The following is a 15,372-nucleotide window of genomic DNA, read 5'->3' on the forward strand; positions in this document are numbered from 1 at the left end:
ACAGCCCACGATTTAGAGATTTTTAGGATGGAAAAGCTGACCTTCCAACTAAAAACACAAAGGGACATATTTTACAAAATTTGGAATAACTGGATCGTATTTATCACCCCCATGAGAGCAGATTTTATTCGACTTCACTGGTACTATTATGTTGTAACTCGTTGATTTAACCTTTGACTGGGTTTTATGATTAATTCCACAACAGCAGCAGCAGGTGACCCCCTGATTTCTCTTCATAGTTCATGTAAACAGTTAAACTAAGTTGTATTGTATCAGAGTCCTATCCAAGTGAATGTGGAGCCCTCTGCTCATTCTAGACATCTTTCTGATGCGGTTCTAAGGAGGAGGATTCACCTCACATTGCCGTTTTCCCTCCACAAGTGCTGTGAAACTTTAATTGTCTGTGAAACCGGGCTCTATAAAGCTCAAAGGAGGACAAACCCGTGTACTATGACTATGCTACTCTTGGACCAGTACACCTTGATGTCTAATAATGTACATTTTCAGGACTCAAACAAACAAAACTGGAAGGACATTCATTTTCATTGACTTGAATATTGCTGTACTGTTTTATCTACTTGTCCTTTCCAAATAAAGAAACAATAAAAAAAAAAACTCTTTGGAGATTGAATCTAGGATGTAGCGATGAACAGGCCCTTGTGCGTGCTATTTTCACCAATAAAGGTAAAGGAGTCAAAACAGACTGACCGATGACACCACCCACGGCTCTTTATGTCATACCATGCAAAAGTTATGACAGAAAATAGGAACTATCAAATATTGATCAATCAGATGAAGGGGCGGGGCTAATTTGCACCAATTATGTTCAAGGACTCAAAACCGAGTCAGATGACACCACCCACGAGTCTTTATATCACACCATTCAAAAGTTATGGCAGAAAGGAATTATCAGATATCGACCAATCAGATGAAGGGGGGACGCGCTTTTTGGCATCTATCGTCGCCACGGTAACACTTTTGACTGAGAAAAGTAATGCTTATCGTCGCAGGATAGAGACACACATTTTGATGTATAACACACCTGGGTGCACGTTACGGTTCGGGCCGTATTAACGGCTGAAGAAATGGTATAAATTGCGCCAAAATTACATGATTAATTCAAAATGGCTGACTTCCTGTTCGGTTTCGGCCATGACGCCAAGAGACTTTTCTTTAAGTTGCGACATGATACAGGTGTGTACCGATTTTCATGCATGTACGTCAAACCGTATTGTGGGGCTTGAGGCACAAAGTTTTCTAGGGGGCGCTGTTGAGCCATTAGACCACGCCCATTAATGCAAACCATTAAATATCAAATTTATCACCAGGCCTGGCTTGGTGCAAAATTTGGTGACTTTTGGGGCACGTTTAGGGGGAAAAAGGCCCTCATTTCATCGGAAGAAAAACGAGAAAAACAACGAGAACGAGAACGAGAACATCTCCTACAGATAAAATAGAGCCTTCGCACTGTAAGTGCTCGGGCCCTAATAATTGAAAAAGACATAAACAATATGGCATCTGATGAAATGGAGAAGAAATTACGATTTACAAAACAAATGAATCTGGACCCAAAGCCACACGATTCTGGCAAAGCGCCTCAGAACACAAACAAATCAATCACTCAATACACAAAATCAGGGAACCAACCAACAATGAAATAATATATGAACTAGACATAATTCAAAAAACCTTCAAAGACTACTACAAAACGCTGTACTCGACACCTGGGAATAGAAAAGACTACTTCAACTACTTGTTAAAACTGGATCTTGCCTCCATAGGTACCAACCAAAACAGAGCTCTAACCTCTCCAATAACAACAGAAGAGCTAGACAAGGCCATCAGTAAACTGAAGAATAATAAAAGCCCTGGGAGCGATGGATACCCAAAGGAGTGCTATAAAATCTTTAGGCTGGAGATCTCTTCCTGACTGTTGGAGTCCTTTAACTGGACACTCAGCTAGGGCTGCAGCGATTACTCGATGTTGTCGACAAAAATCAATAATGAAAATTGTCGACAATGAATTCCATTCTCTATTACACGAGACCTGAATAAGCTCTATGAGATAAATTACCACAGAATCAACAACAACATACAGAAACACCTGTCTAAATGGTTATCAATAACTTTAGGCTTTAGCTCGAGAATTGAGGCAATAAAGCTGAATATTCTATACTGTTATACCTATTCCTCTTCCCACCGGTTCCGATCCCAGACTCTCAATTTACAGCATGGGATAGCCAGATATTGCGATTGATGTGGGAAGGTAAAAGACCTAGAATCAAATTCAAAACACTCCAACTGGAGAAACTAAACGGAGGCCTGGCGTTACCCAACTTAAGACAATACTTTTATGCTGCTCAACTGAGATATATGGTATGTTGGTGTTCTCCAGAATACTATGCTAAATGGAAGAATATAGAGCTCACCCAGAGCAAAAGACCAGGTTAGGAGAAAAACACAAATTTGAACTAGAAAACAAAGACCTGTTTCACTTCTTACAATTAAGACACTTTTTTGAAACATAGGTTAAAATTGTTATATCATCAGAAAGTAATGTACTGATTAAAATCATGACGAATGCCTACAAGGAAATGCCCTCCAAAGCTGTCTCTAAACTAAACACATGTCTACAGAAATGTAATGGCAACACCTCACCGTATATAAAATCTAAATGGGAAGGTGAATTACAGACCAACATTTCAGAGTGTGAGTGGAGCCTATTATGCAAAAAACCCAACACAGTTCTACAAGCTCCAAACGCTAGAGAGTTGGGATGGAAAAATCTGACACGTTCCTTTGTCACGCCTCAAATTAGAAGCAAACAGACTGGATTACCACAAAAATGTTGGAGACAATGTGGGAGCTATAATGCCAATCACAGTCATATTTTCTGGTCATGTAACAAATTACAATCTTTCTGGGATGACAGTATTGGGCTTTTGGAGGTCATTTTAAATTTTAAGGTTCCCAGGGACCCGAGGGTTCTGTATCTGGAATTGATCCCAGAAGGAGTTGTTATGAAACAAGATAATGACTGTTGCCTTTTAAGAATTACAAGAACCTGGTAAAGTGACTGGTAAAAGCTCCATAAACAGGACATTGGATGGACATTATGGAGGAGATCTACACGATGGAAAACATTACCTTTTATCTTCGAATCAAAGCAGGTGACTTTACACAAAACTGGAGAAAATGGACATTATTTAAAGACAAAGACAAAGCTCACTCAACTTAATAAGAATTGGGTTGCCCCCTCTTGTACTATTTTACCTTATTTTATTTTATGTTATGTACTGTTACATGTATACAAAAATAACTGTGTTGCCCTGTAACTGTGTTACTCTGTGTTGTTCATGTATTGTTAAAATAATTGAAAAGTTAATATTTCTTAAAACAAGTTTGGATATTTACACATGGGAAATGGGTTAATAATAAGTTAACAAAGTATAAATCAATATTACATTTTTTTGAGATGATGTAAGAACAGCGATGTCACTTCCGGTTTCTCGTGACTTCACTTCCTTTTTGTACATGTGCTCCGGTCAAACCAGCCGTCGTTACCCTGCGCTAGCAAATCGGATTCCTACCATTTCAGTTGTGTACAAGCAATGCTTTTTTACCACATTCACACATGTTCAAGCTTCAATATATTTGATGAAACCCCACTCCACGCTTCTGCAGGGGTGATAGTAAAAAAAAAACCTGAGCCTGAACTTTTTTCCCCTGGGAGGTAAGCGAGCCCCTAAGCCAAGATATATGCCCCGATCAACACAATTGTCATTTTTTTGTCCTCTTAAAGTGTAAGTCTGGTGTAAATTGACCCATGGTCCTGTTGTTCAAGCTCACCACAAGCAGCCCATAGAAAACAGAATGAGACAATTGAACAACCCAGGCCAGGGGTGTGAACACGGAACTCAGTACTTCTTCATAAATAACTCAAAAATCCCAGAGAGAAAAAAACCACCAGCAAGCTAACAAACAAACCAATAAAGCTCTCAGAGTTAACAAAACGAACCAGCAATGAACAACTCGCAGCCCCGCTGTTTTAACCTCTCATCCTCATGAGCTGATGGGCTGCAGGTGTGGTTTAAGGCTGATTTATGGTTCCGCGTTACACCAACGCAGGCCATACACTGTGGGTTACGCGAACTACGGCGCACCCTCCAGCGAAAGCTCTGCGTCGATTTAACGCGGAACCATAAATCAGGCTTCACAGCGCGACTAACTGTGCGCCCGGCTCGTACTCCTCGCCGCGCGCAGCTCCTCGCCGACTCTGCGCTCATATATTTAATAAATTTATAAAGCCCATATATTAATAAAGCCTCACTTGGCCGAGCCCTAACGCTGAGACCATGGTAGATCTAGGTTACATGCGGCACTGTTGACTTTTCCCTGCCGGCTCTGCTCACTCGCTCACTCGCTAAACAGTCCCCTCACAAACGGTGTCCAGCGGCGCTACGTTCCGCCACGCCGCGCGGCGTTCCCAACGTTGTGTACGCTACTCACCAGTATTACGGTATATGAAAAATTCATATCATAAGAAAAATAAACACCCGTTTAGCTGAACGTTTAGCTTTGGGTCATCTACACCCGAGTGAGAACGTTACAATAACTAAATAAAGAGTTAAAAAAAAAAGACATTTCAGAGTCAGAGGAAGTGGGTTTCCCTGTGTGACAGGGTGGGGGGGGGTCTGGGTGTGACTCAGCCGTCAGGGATTCACAGCAGCTGGCAGCCAAACGCGGCTCCCAGGCCAACATTAGCAGCAGATTATCAGCTGACACACACACACACACACACACACACACACACACACACACACACACACACACACACACACACACCCTGCTCAACACCAGCCACACTGACAGGTGAGACACCAACCAGTTTACCATCAACACTCACGTTACCGCAGCAACCGGCTGCTGCAGCTGAACCACGGCCTGAGGAGAGGCCTGGATGGAACTCCAGCAGGGACGTCAGCAGTTGCCCGGTGCTGAATCAAACAAGGACAGAATTGCTCCTCTCAAAGCTCAGAGTGAGAAACCTGGAGAGCTGGAAGCATCGGGGGGAGAACAGGCAACCTCTGCCCCGCCGGCAGCAAAGGAACTGGTCTGTGTACGGTATCACTGGTGACAATCGTGTAGTGTGTACGGCACGCTGCAGACACCTGCACAATATCCCCTCTCATTACAATCTGATCATCAGCCAAACTAAACCCAGTGACAGCTCAGACCTTGACTCAGACCTGCAGTTCCTCTACTGACCACCAGGACCTGGATCCAGACCTGCAGTTACTCTACAGACCACCAGGACCTGGATCCAGACCTGCAGTTCCTCTACCGACCACCAGGGTCTGGATCCAGACCTGCAGTTCCTCTACCGACCACTAGGACCTGGATCCAGACCTGCAGGTCCTCTACTGACCACCAGGACCTGGATCCAGACCTGCAGTTCCTCTACCGACCACCAGGGTCTGGATCCAGACCTGCAGTTCCTCTACCGACCACCAGGGTCTGGATCCAGACCTGCAGTTCCTCTACCGACCACCAGGGTCTGGATCCAGACCTGCAGTTCCTCTACCGACCACCAGGGTCTGGATCTGGACCTGCGACCACCAGGGTCTGGATCCAGACCTGCATTTCCTCTACCGACCACCAGGGATCTGGACCCATCTACATTTGAATCCTCTAAGAACTAAGAGTAAACCTGCACTCTGAGAACAGAGAGCTCTGCCAGGAACATAAGGCACTATCAGGTCTTGCAAATATTGCGGAGCTAAGCTGTTTTGGGCTTTATACGCAAGTAATAAAATTATTACGCAAGTAATAACATTTGGATTGAATTCTGAGTTTTACGGGGACCAATGGACCAACGCTAACACTGGAGAGACGTGGTCTCTCCTGCTGATTCCTGTCAGCACTCACTGCTGCATTTTGGATCAGCTGGAGCCTATTCAGAGAATTACTTGGACATCCTGCTAATAACACATTACAGTAATCTAGTCTAGAAGATACAAATGCGTTAATTAGTTTTAGTATTGATAATAATGGCTGAAGATGTACAGTCAGTGACGGTTTACAGACTTGTTCCCCCAGCTGCAGGTGGATTTAACACACATCCTGTCAATCTGAGCGACATCAGCATCCGTTGGAGCTCAGATGAGAAAAGTACCGATCCAACACATCTTCACCACAGTTTTACAGTGATTTTCTTCCTCCTCCGCCCACCCCAGCAGCTCCGACCTGAAACAGTGGTGCTGCTGTGTAAAAGTTTCCCACGTAGAGGTTGTCTTGTCTTTGGTTTGTCCTGTCATTTCCTGTTTTATTTTGAAAAGTAATTCTCGTTTCAGGTCCCTGGCCGTTCCTCATGTGTCTCAGTCTGATTGTCCTAAATGTTTCCACCTGTCCCCTATTTCCTCCATGTGTTTAAATAATCTGTGTTCCGCTTGTCTTGTGTAGAGTGTCTTCGTCCTTGTTCACAGCCATATAATCGCCATAGTGAGCCGTATGTTCCTCGTGACGAGTGATTTATTTGTTTGTTAACTTATATCCTAGCTTAGATTCCTAGTTCTTGGGTTTTTTCATCTTAAAGAGTGATTTGTTTGTAGCCAAATTATTTTATATAGGCAGGTTTTTCCTCCATATGGAGCGTTTTGGGTTTATTTGTTTCTTATTATTAAAGTTATTTTTTCCCTCCTCTTGAGTGTTTATTGTTCTCAATAGTCAGAGGCCACATTTACACATAGCCGGGTATTTACAAAAACGGATATTTCCCCCTCTACTTTTTGAAAAATACCATCATTTACACGAACCCGCATGTAGCCAAACCTACAGGGGGCAGTGTAACGAGAAGATAAAGTCATGCTAGCCAATCAGAATCCTGGAATAAAACATCAACAAATGACACGAGTAACTACAGTGGTCAAGCAAATTGTAAACACAGGTCTCACACATGACGCTGGTGACGTTTCTGTGGCATAATGTGACGTTCTGAAGCCTAAATGTCCGTTTCCCTCTATTTACAAGCAAACGTGAAGACGGAGTTTTTGCAAATCTCCACTTTGGCCGGAATTTTCAGAAATGATGGTTTTTGGTGACTTTGAGCTTTGTTTTCGTGTAAACGAACGGCCAAAACGTAGGAAAACACCACAGTTTTTGCTACGTGTAAACAGGGCAAGAGTATAGTGTCTAGTTTTGTTTATAGCCGTTTGTTTGTCACTCGGTCCGAGGTCTCCGGTGAATGCAACAAAAGCCTGTTATCTAATATCTCTGCATCTGAGTCCTGCTTTGAGTCTGGGCCTGACAAGAGTATCTTCTGTGAACCGGCACCAGCTCTGCTGTAGCTGGATATAAACGCCAGGATTACAGAGGAAGACTGAAGCTCGGTGGGGGACAGACGGGGGGACATCAAAGCAGGCTGGGTGAGGTTCCCATGGGACAACCATGGAGGACCACCCACTCTGAGGCCCGGCTGAATAACGACTTCATTATCCTGAACGCAGCAGAGATCTGGGACTAAAGAGACACTTTTACTTTTATGCAGATTTATGACGCTGACACCGTCCACGGCAGATCAATGGAGAAGAGGTCAGAGGTCAATCAGGGGGCTAAACTCTCCTTCCTCTGATCACAATGAGATCCAAAGACAGACGTGTTGGCAACATGAAGGGGGCGGGCCTTGGGCGGTGACTCACGCAGAAGCGCTGGCTGCAAAGCCTGCCAATAACACCTTAGATCAACACGCTTTCACCTCAAACCCCACAACAGTTATTCACCAGCATTCCTTTGGTTGTTGCTGTACTTATGTCTCATTTAGTTTCTGCTCCAGACTTGTGTCTTGAGCAGGCAGAAGTCTAGTCTGATTGGCTGTTTAGGGCAGGACCAAGGCCCGTCAGAAACAGTGGTGAGCTCAGTCAGAGAAAGTTCAGTCCCCCAGGAGACAGAGGAGAGCTGCTGCTAGACACATCTCAAGGAGCTGATGGTGGTGGCGCGACTGGTTAGGGTGTCCCTGGTTAGGGTGTCCCCTGGTTAGGGTGTCCCCTGGTTACGGTGTCCCTGGTTAGGGTGTCCCCTGGTTACGGTGTCCCTGGTTAGGGTGTCCCTGGTACCCTAACCAGGTGTCCCTGGTTAGGGTGTCCCCTGGTTAGGGTGTCCCTGGTTAGGGTGTCCCAATCCTGGGAGTCACCTGGCAGGACAGGGTCACAGACAGTGCAATCCTGGAGAGAGCACAGCTCCCCACCATGCTGTCCCTGCTGAAACAACGCCGTCTCCACTGGCTGGGCCACGTCCGTCGCATGGACGATGGCCGCATGCCAAAAGAGACTCTGTATGCAGAGCTAGAGTCAGGGAAGAGGCAAGTAGGCCGCCCACTGCTCCGATACAAGGATGTCTGCAAGCACGACCTCAAATCCTTCAACATCAATCCAGCCACGTGGGAAGACGTCGCCCAAGAAATGGAAACAAGCTTTACAAAACGGACTGCAGACCCACGAAACCACCCTGGCTCTACACCGAGAAACAAAAAGGAAGTTGAGGAAGCAGAAAATCACCATGCCCACACCAGCACCAGATTCAGCCCACACCTGCGACGCCTGCGGCCGTGTCTGCCTCTCCCGAATTGGACTCACCAGCCACAGGAGAAGCTGCGTGAAGAAGATCTAACCTCCTCCAGACACAAGAAATCGATGGTTTTCCAAGACTGTGATGCCAATGGATGGATGGGTTAGGGTCTCCACAACCTGGACCCAAATTAGGCAAAATGATGATGGATGGATGGATGTATGTATGTATGTATGGATGTATGGATGGATGGACGTATGGATGGATGAGTGGATGTATGGATGGATGTATGGATGGGTGTATGGATGGATGGATGCATGGATGGATGGATGATGGATATATGGATGGATGAGTGGATGGATGGAATGATGGATGGATGCATGGCTGGATGGATGCATGGCTGGATGGATGGATGGATGGATAAATATATGGATGGATGGATGGATGGATGAGTGGATGGATGGATGGATGAGTGGATGGATGGATGGATGAGTGGATGGATGGATGGATGAGTGAGTGGATGGATGGATGGATGGATGCTTGGATGGATATATGGATGGATGAGTGGATGGATGGATGGATGGATGATCGATGGATGATGGATATATGGATGGATGGCGGATGGATGGGTGGATGGATGGATGGATGCATGACTGGATGGATGGATGAGTGGATGGATGGATGGTTGGATGGATGCATGACTGGATGGATGGATGAGTGGATGGATGGATGAGTGGATGGATGGACGGATGGATGGATGAGTGGATGGATGGATGAGTGGATGGATGGATGGATGGATGAGTGGATGGATGGATGGATGAGTGGATGGATGGATTGATGGATGGATGGATGGATGGATGCATGCATGGATGCATGCATGCATGGCTGGATGGATGCATGCATGGCTGGATGGATGCATGGCTGGATGTCCAGAAACATCAATGAAGTGAAGCAACAACCAAACGTCCCTCCCTTCCAGAGAGAACTATAAACGATCTGAAAGAGACAGCGATGCTGCCGTTTATCCCTCCTGACAGAAACATAATCAGATACTTAATCCCATCTCTCAGGTTCTGCTAGTTTTATAGTCAGTGTCCCCATTGTCCCTGGAGGACCGTGATTCATCCTCCCCAGGGACAGAAAAACCAGTTCCTGGAGGGTGTGGAGGATGAGGGTGCGGTGAGTCCCGGGGTCACGGTCAGGCCGAGAGAGGAGAGTTCAACACACGTCCGTCACAACCAGGACGTGAATACATGTCCCTGACTGGCTCATATCTGAGGACGTGTCCAAGTGGAGTGACAGCAGCCGACATTAGCTAATGCCCAAAAATATTTGGCTAATTAGGAAGCAGCAGCACCTGCCTCATGTTTTATTCCATAATGAGGCAATATGCAATATTTCACCCTCTAGAGACTCTTAGAGATGATTTAGGGCCAATCCCAATACACCCCCTACTTTCTACCACTAGCCCTAAAAATGAAGCCACAGGCGTAGGGCCCTTGTAATGTTCCCTAGGGATTGGGACACCACTACGTCACTGCATGGTTTATATTCGGGTACGTAAGCGACTGCGTAGTTACGTTTGCACATACGTCACACCATATCAGGAAGCCCAGAGCTAAAAGCTGTTTTAATTTCAGCTGTAGCTGTTAATATGCCACTTTATCAAGTTTTAATATTTTTTCAGGCGTAAAAGTAACCGTTAAGATCCCCAACCTGGGCTCAGTTTATCCAAATAACGCCTGTTAAGAAATTTTCGGGGTTCCGCGTTAAATCGACGCAGAGCCTAAGGCGTAGGTTACGGCGTACGGCGCGCGTCGCCGCGTAACCTACACCGTAGGTTGGTGTAACGTGGAACCATAAATCAGCCTTTATTCTGGCAAGATCTGAAGATACAAGGCAACAACGGGCAAGCGAGTGATTATATATATTCACTGAGTGAATAATATGAAAGTAAAATATACATTTCTTGCTAGAAATGTAATCAAAACGCATTTTTATGCAGAAACTAACTCAAAATATTGATTTTATTCAATAAAAATTACAAATGTCCGCCATGTTTTTTTGTTTGATTCAGTCTGCAAATGATGACGTAAAGCATTCTGGGAAATTTTTCTGGCCCTCGGTCGCAAAGTCAAGATCTAAAATCCCTCGCTGTGAAGGGACAGATTGATACACACTAGCCCTCGTTATGTCCACTAGCCCTACATGCCAAGAGGAATTGGGACACCACTACCCTCACGGGAATGCAAAAAAATCTAGGGGTAGGGCTGAAAAGTAGGACTAGGGGGGAATTGGGACTGGCCCCTAGAGTCAGCTTACAAGGAGTAAGTGTAGCTTCAGCTTTCTTGTGGTAATAAATGTGTACAACACAACATGTGCACGAACACAGACAACAGTAGATATTTCCATCTGTTAGAGTTGATACAAGTTGTAAACTATAAACCTTAGTTTTCCTGTGGAAAAAGGAATTAAATCTTAAAATAAAAAAATAATTATGAATTATTAAGCTTTGTGAAAGCTTTAGCGATATCATCCGCCGCCTGTGAGGAAACTGTTGTGAGTGAAGCAAAACTCTTCACACTAGAGCTGCTAATGTCACTGGTGAAGCTGACTGACATGATTGTCATCCTGCGTGAGGTTTGTGGACTGTATATAGTCTGGTGAATCCCCAGTGGGGATTCATCAGTGAAATATTTACAACCCAGCAGCGCGTACCGGGATCCACTCAACTCAAAATACCCCTTCGTGTGAGAAACTTTCAAGTTTCTTATCAGCTTCGTTGTGTTGAAATTCTTTTATAACATTCCTCCTCGGGGGACTTTGCAAACTGCAAATTTGTTGTCCTTTTCGGACATTGTAAAACTCTCATACCGGCGACGCCTCCTTAGGACACCTTGGTTTCAGATGTGGGAATGCACGCACGGGCGACGGGTTGTTGTTGTAAACATCATCAGATCGGCCTGCTTTGAACTATTATTTTGAGAACTCTGATCAAAACCGATAGGGGCATTATCGGCCCGGTACCGATGGGTTGCCGATCGATCGGTTCATCTCTAGTAGAGACCAGCCAGTGGTCGCCACGATTCTGAAAAACAGCCACAGACAGATCCAATCAGGTGGCCCGGTCAACCAGAGAACTAGACTATCAGAAGTCCCTCCTGGACATTCAGGAGGGACTCGTGGTGGTTCACCTGGCCAGGACACCTCCTGGTCACCCCCCTGTCCAACTGGGAAGAAGCTTCAGGCTAGACCGGGGGTCGGCAACCCGGGGCTCTAGAGCCGCATGTGGCTCTTTAGCGCCGCCCTAGTGAGTCCTGGAGCTTTTTCAGAAATGTTTGACCTTTTTTTTTCCCCTCTCTCTTTTTTTCTTCTTTTCTTCTTCCTTTTTCCTTTCCTTTTTAATCTCGACATTTCGACTTTTTTCTCGTCATTTCTACTTTTTTCTCAACATTTCAACTTTTTTCCTCAACATTTCGACTTTTTTCTCGTCATTTCGACTTTTTTCTCAACATTTTTAACTTTTTTCCTCAACATTTCGACTTTTTTCTCAAGATTGTACTTCAACATTAAGCGCACCCTCAAAATGTCATTAATCTCGACATTTTGACTACTTCCTCGACAATTCCTCAACATTTCGACTATTTCCTCAACATTTTGACTTTTTTCTCGACATTTCGACTTTTTTCCTGAACATTTCAACTTTTTTTCTCGACATTGACTTTTTCTTGACATTTCGACTTTTTTTCTCGACATTTTGAATTTTTTTATCGACATTTCAACTATTTCCACGACATTTCGACTTTTTTCTCGACATTTCGACTTTTTTCCTCAACATTTCGACTTTTTTCTGAAGATTTTGCCTTTCGCCATTTGCCTTCATTCTAATAGACTTTCATTTTCGCTCCAGACATATTTGTTTTTTGTTTTTTCGGTCTAATATGGCTCTTTCAACATTTTGGGTTGCAGACCCCTGGTCTGGACCCAGAACATGGGGGGGAGACTGTATCCGTCGGCTGGCCTGGGAACCCCTCAGTGTTCTGGAGGAACTGGGGGGGGGCTGGCTGAGGTACAGGGGGCTTTAGATGAGGTGAAGAGGGAGAAGAACCTCCAACATGATGGATGAAGTCACCTGAAGTCAGGAGGAGGAGCTTCAGCAGACAACACGTGCCAGGACAAACCACAGAGGCCGTGAGGGAGTTGGCTGGTGTGGATCTGCTTCGGGCCGGGGATTTATTCCTCCATTTCCTGCCCGTTTCCTCTGCTGTTTGTTTGCTGGGACCTGTTGAGGCCTGTCTGAAGACACGTTATCCCCACAGGGGTTCAGGTTTCATCGCTCTGATCTCGTCTCACTGCACGGGTGACGGGGAGGAATGAAAGCCAAACATTGTCAGGGAGAACACGCCTTTATTGTGAAAGGATCTGCTGTGAACTGATCTGAGGGCAGAGGACGAGCTGGCGGGAGCTCCGGGAGCTCCGGGAGCTCCGGGTCCAACACGTCAACAGCCAGATACCGATACAGGAATGTCAGATAGCAACGCTGTGAGAACACATCTGCAGCCAGGTGGCTTCACTCGCACCCTCAGACAGGAAATCCCCATTGGAAACATCTGAATGAACCTGGACCGATCCCCGGGGGACGCAGGCTGAGCAGGCTGCAGATGGACGTCTCCTAGACTGGGAGTCTTCTAAGCTTCACATTGGTCCCACATCCACCAAATCAGCTTCAGTCTTTCTCTTCTCACCATCCAAGCCAGTAGCTTGGATCTGGAAACCTGGCCCCCCAGGTGATGGGGGAGCTCCTCCAGATCCAGGACAGTAATCACACATCATTGCAGAAACTATAGATCGTACGGTACAACATAGTCATGAACCGAAACAAGCAGATGTTACACTGTAGTCCAATAAAGACCATTTTTACACCTAAACAAAACACCAACCCAAGGGGTTGCTGGTCACACCCGCTGGTAACAACCCCTGGTGACAACCACTGGTAACAACCGCTGGTGACAACCACTGGTAACAACCGCTGGTGACAAGCGCTTGTTACCACTGTCACACCCGCTGGTAACAACCGCTGGTGACAACCCCTGGTGACAACCCCTGGTGACAACCACTGGTAACAACCGCTGGTGACAACCCCTGGTGACAACCCCTGGTGACAACCACTGGTAACAACCGCTGGTAACAACCCCTGGTGACAACCACTGGTAAAAACCCCTGGTGACAACCCCTGGTGACAACCCCTGGTGACAACCACTGGTGACAACCACTGGTAACAACCCCTGGTGACAACCACTGGTAACAACCGCTGGTGACAACCCCTGGTGACAACCCCTGGTGACAACCACTGGTAACAACCCCTGGTGACAACCACTGGTAACAACCGCTGGTGACAACCACTGGTAACAACCACTGGTAACAACCCCTGGTGACAACCACTGGTGACAACCACTGGTAACAACCCCTGGTGACAACCACTGGTAACAACCGCTGGTGACAACCCCTGGTGACAACCCCTGGTGACAACCACTGGTAACAACCCCTGGTGACAACCACTGGTAACAACCCCTGGTGACAACCACTGGTAACAACCGCTGGTGACAAGCGCTTGTTACCACTGTCACACCCGCTGGTAAAAACCCCTGGTGACAACCCCTGGTGACAACCACTGGTAACAACCGCCGGTTAAAAAGCCCTGGTGACAACCCCTGGTGACAACCCCTGGTAACAACCGCTGGTGACAAGCGCTTGTTACAACTGTCACACCCGCTGGTAACAACCGCTGGTGACAACCGTCTGTGACGACCATCACAACCCCTGGTGACAACCACTGGTAACAAGCGCTGGTGACAACCACTGGTAACAAGCGCTGGTGACAACCACTGGTAACAAGCGCTGGTGACAACGTATTTCTGGTGTCTCTTCACACAGACCAAGCTCCAGAAGGGGATGATTTGATGGTATTTCTGCGGCGCTGATCCGAGAACGTGGACAGGCGTGAGCGGGGTCTGATCCAAGCGGACCAACGTGAGCTAGCTCAGGCTTCACATCAGCGGCTGATGTTTGTCAGCTGTTTTAACTCAAGTTTTCCTGGAGAGAGCAGATTAATGAAGGGTTGGTTCTGGTTCTGGACCTGTACCAGGACCAGGACCTGTCCTGGGGTTGTGAGAGTGGGATTGAGTCCTCTGCAGAGCGGCGGGCGCAGAGCGGCGGGCGCAGAGCGGCGACCTCGTCCTGCTGCAGGTTCCTAAAACACCTGATGAGATCTGAGGTTTCTCCCAGCGGACCGCTGACCGGGCCACGAGGGACGGCTTGATGCTGGACCCGGATGTGCAGAGCAGCGCTGCCCCAACGCTGAGGCCTTTGTGGAGCTAAAGAGGTAACGGTTGGGTCCCATGGGACCCGGAGGCCTCGGAGGGGCTCAGGGACCCTTGTGGTTCAGAAGAGTCGCTTAAAAGTATTTTTGATGTCTACTGAACCGATTCTGCAAACCCAACCAGAAAATGTGGGGACGTTATGGCAGGCCCGGTTCTACGAGGGTGCATAAGCATTACACCCTCAGTTTATGTGTTTGCATGCTCAGTTGAAAAGACGAAAAGAAAACTGACAAGTGCGCGCGCGTTAAGCCTGATTTATGGTTCCGCGTTAAATCGACGACGTAGGTTACGCGCCGACACGCACCGTACGTTCGCGTCCCCGCGTATCCTATGCCGTAAGCTCTGCGTTGGTGCAACGCGGAACCATAAATCAGCCAGTGTCCGTCACTCATCTGCGTCCACTTTGCGACACTTTAAATATTATTGTTTG

General features: G+C 46.5%; 1 protein-coding gene across 4 annotated transcripts in view; it reads right to left on the minus strand.

Annotated features, from left to right (window-relative positions):
• plekhg4 (pleckstrin homology domain containing, family G (with RhoGef domain) member 4) overlaps positions 1 to 15,372 on the minus strand; it is a 102,802-nt gene that overhangs the window by 50,757 nt on the left and 36,673 nt on the right. Inside the window, exon 2 of one of the 4 annotated variants that reach the window (XM_061736252.1) lies at positions 8,631 to 8,741. The exons of the other annotated variants lie outside the window; for them this stretch is intronic. The gene's annotated coding sequence lies outside the window, so the exon portion shown is untranslated. The remainder of the gene's footprint in view (positions 1 to 8,630; positions 8,742 to 15,372) is intronic. 4 annotated transcript variants of the gene reach the window in all.

The sequence above is a fragment of the Cololabis saira genome, chromosome 2 (assembly GCF_033807715.1).
Source record: "Cololabis saira isolate AMF1-May2022 chromosome 2, fColSai1.1, whole genome shotgun sequence".
In the NCBI taxonomy this organism is placed as follows: Eukaryota; Metazoa; Chordata; class Actinopteri; order Beloniformes; family Belonidae; genus Cololabis; species Cololabis saira.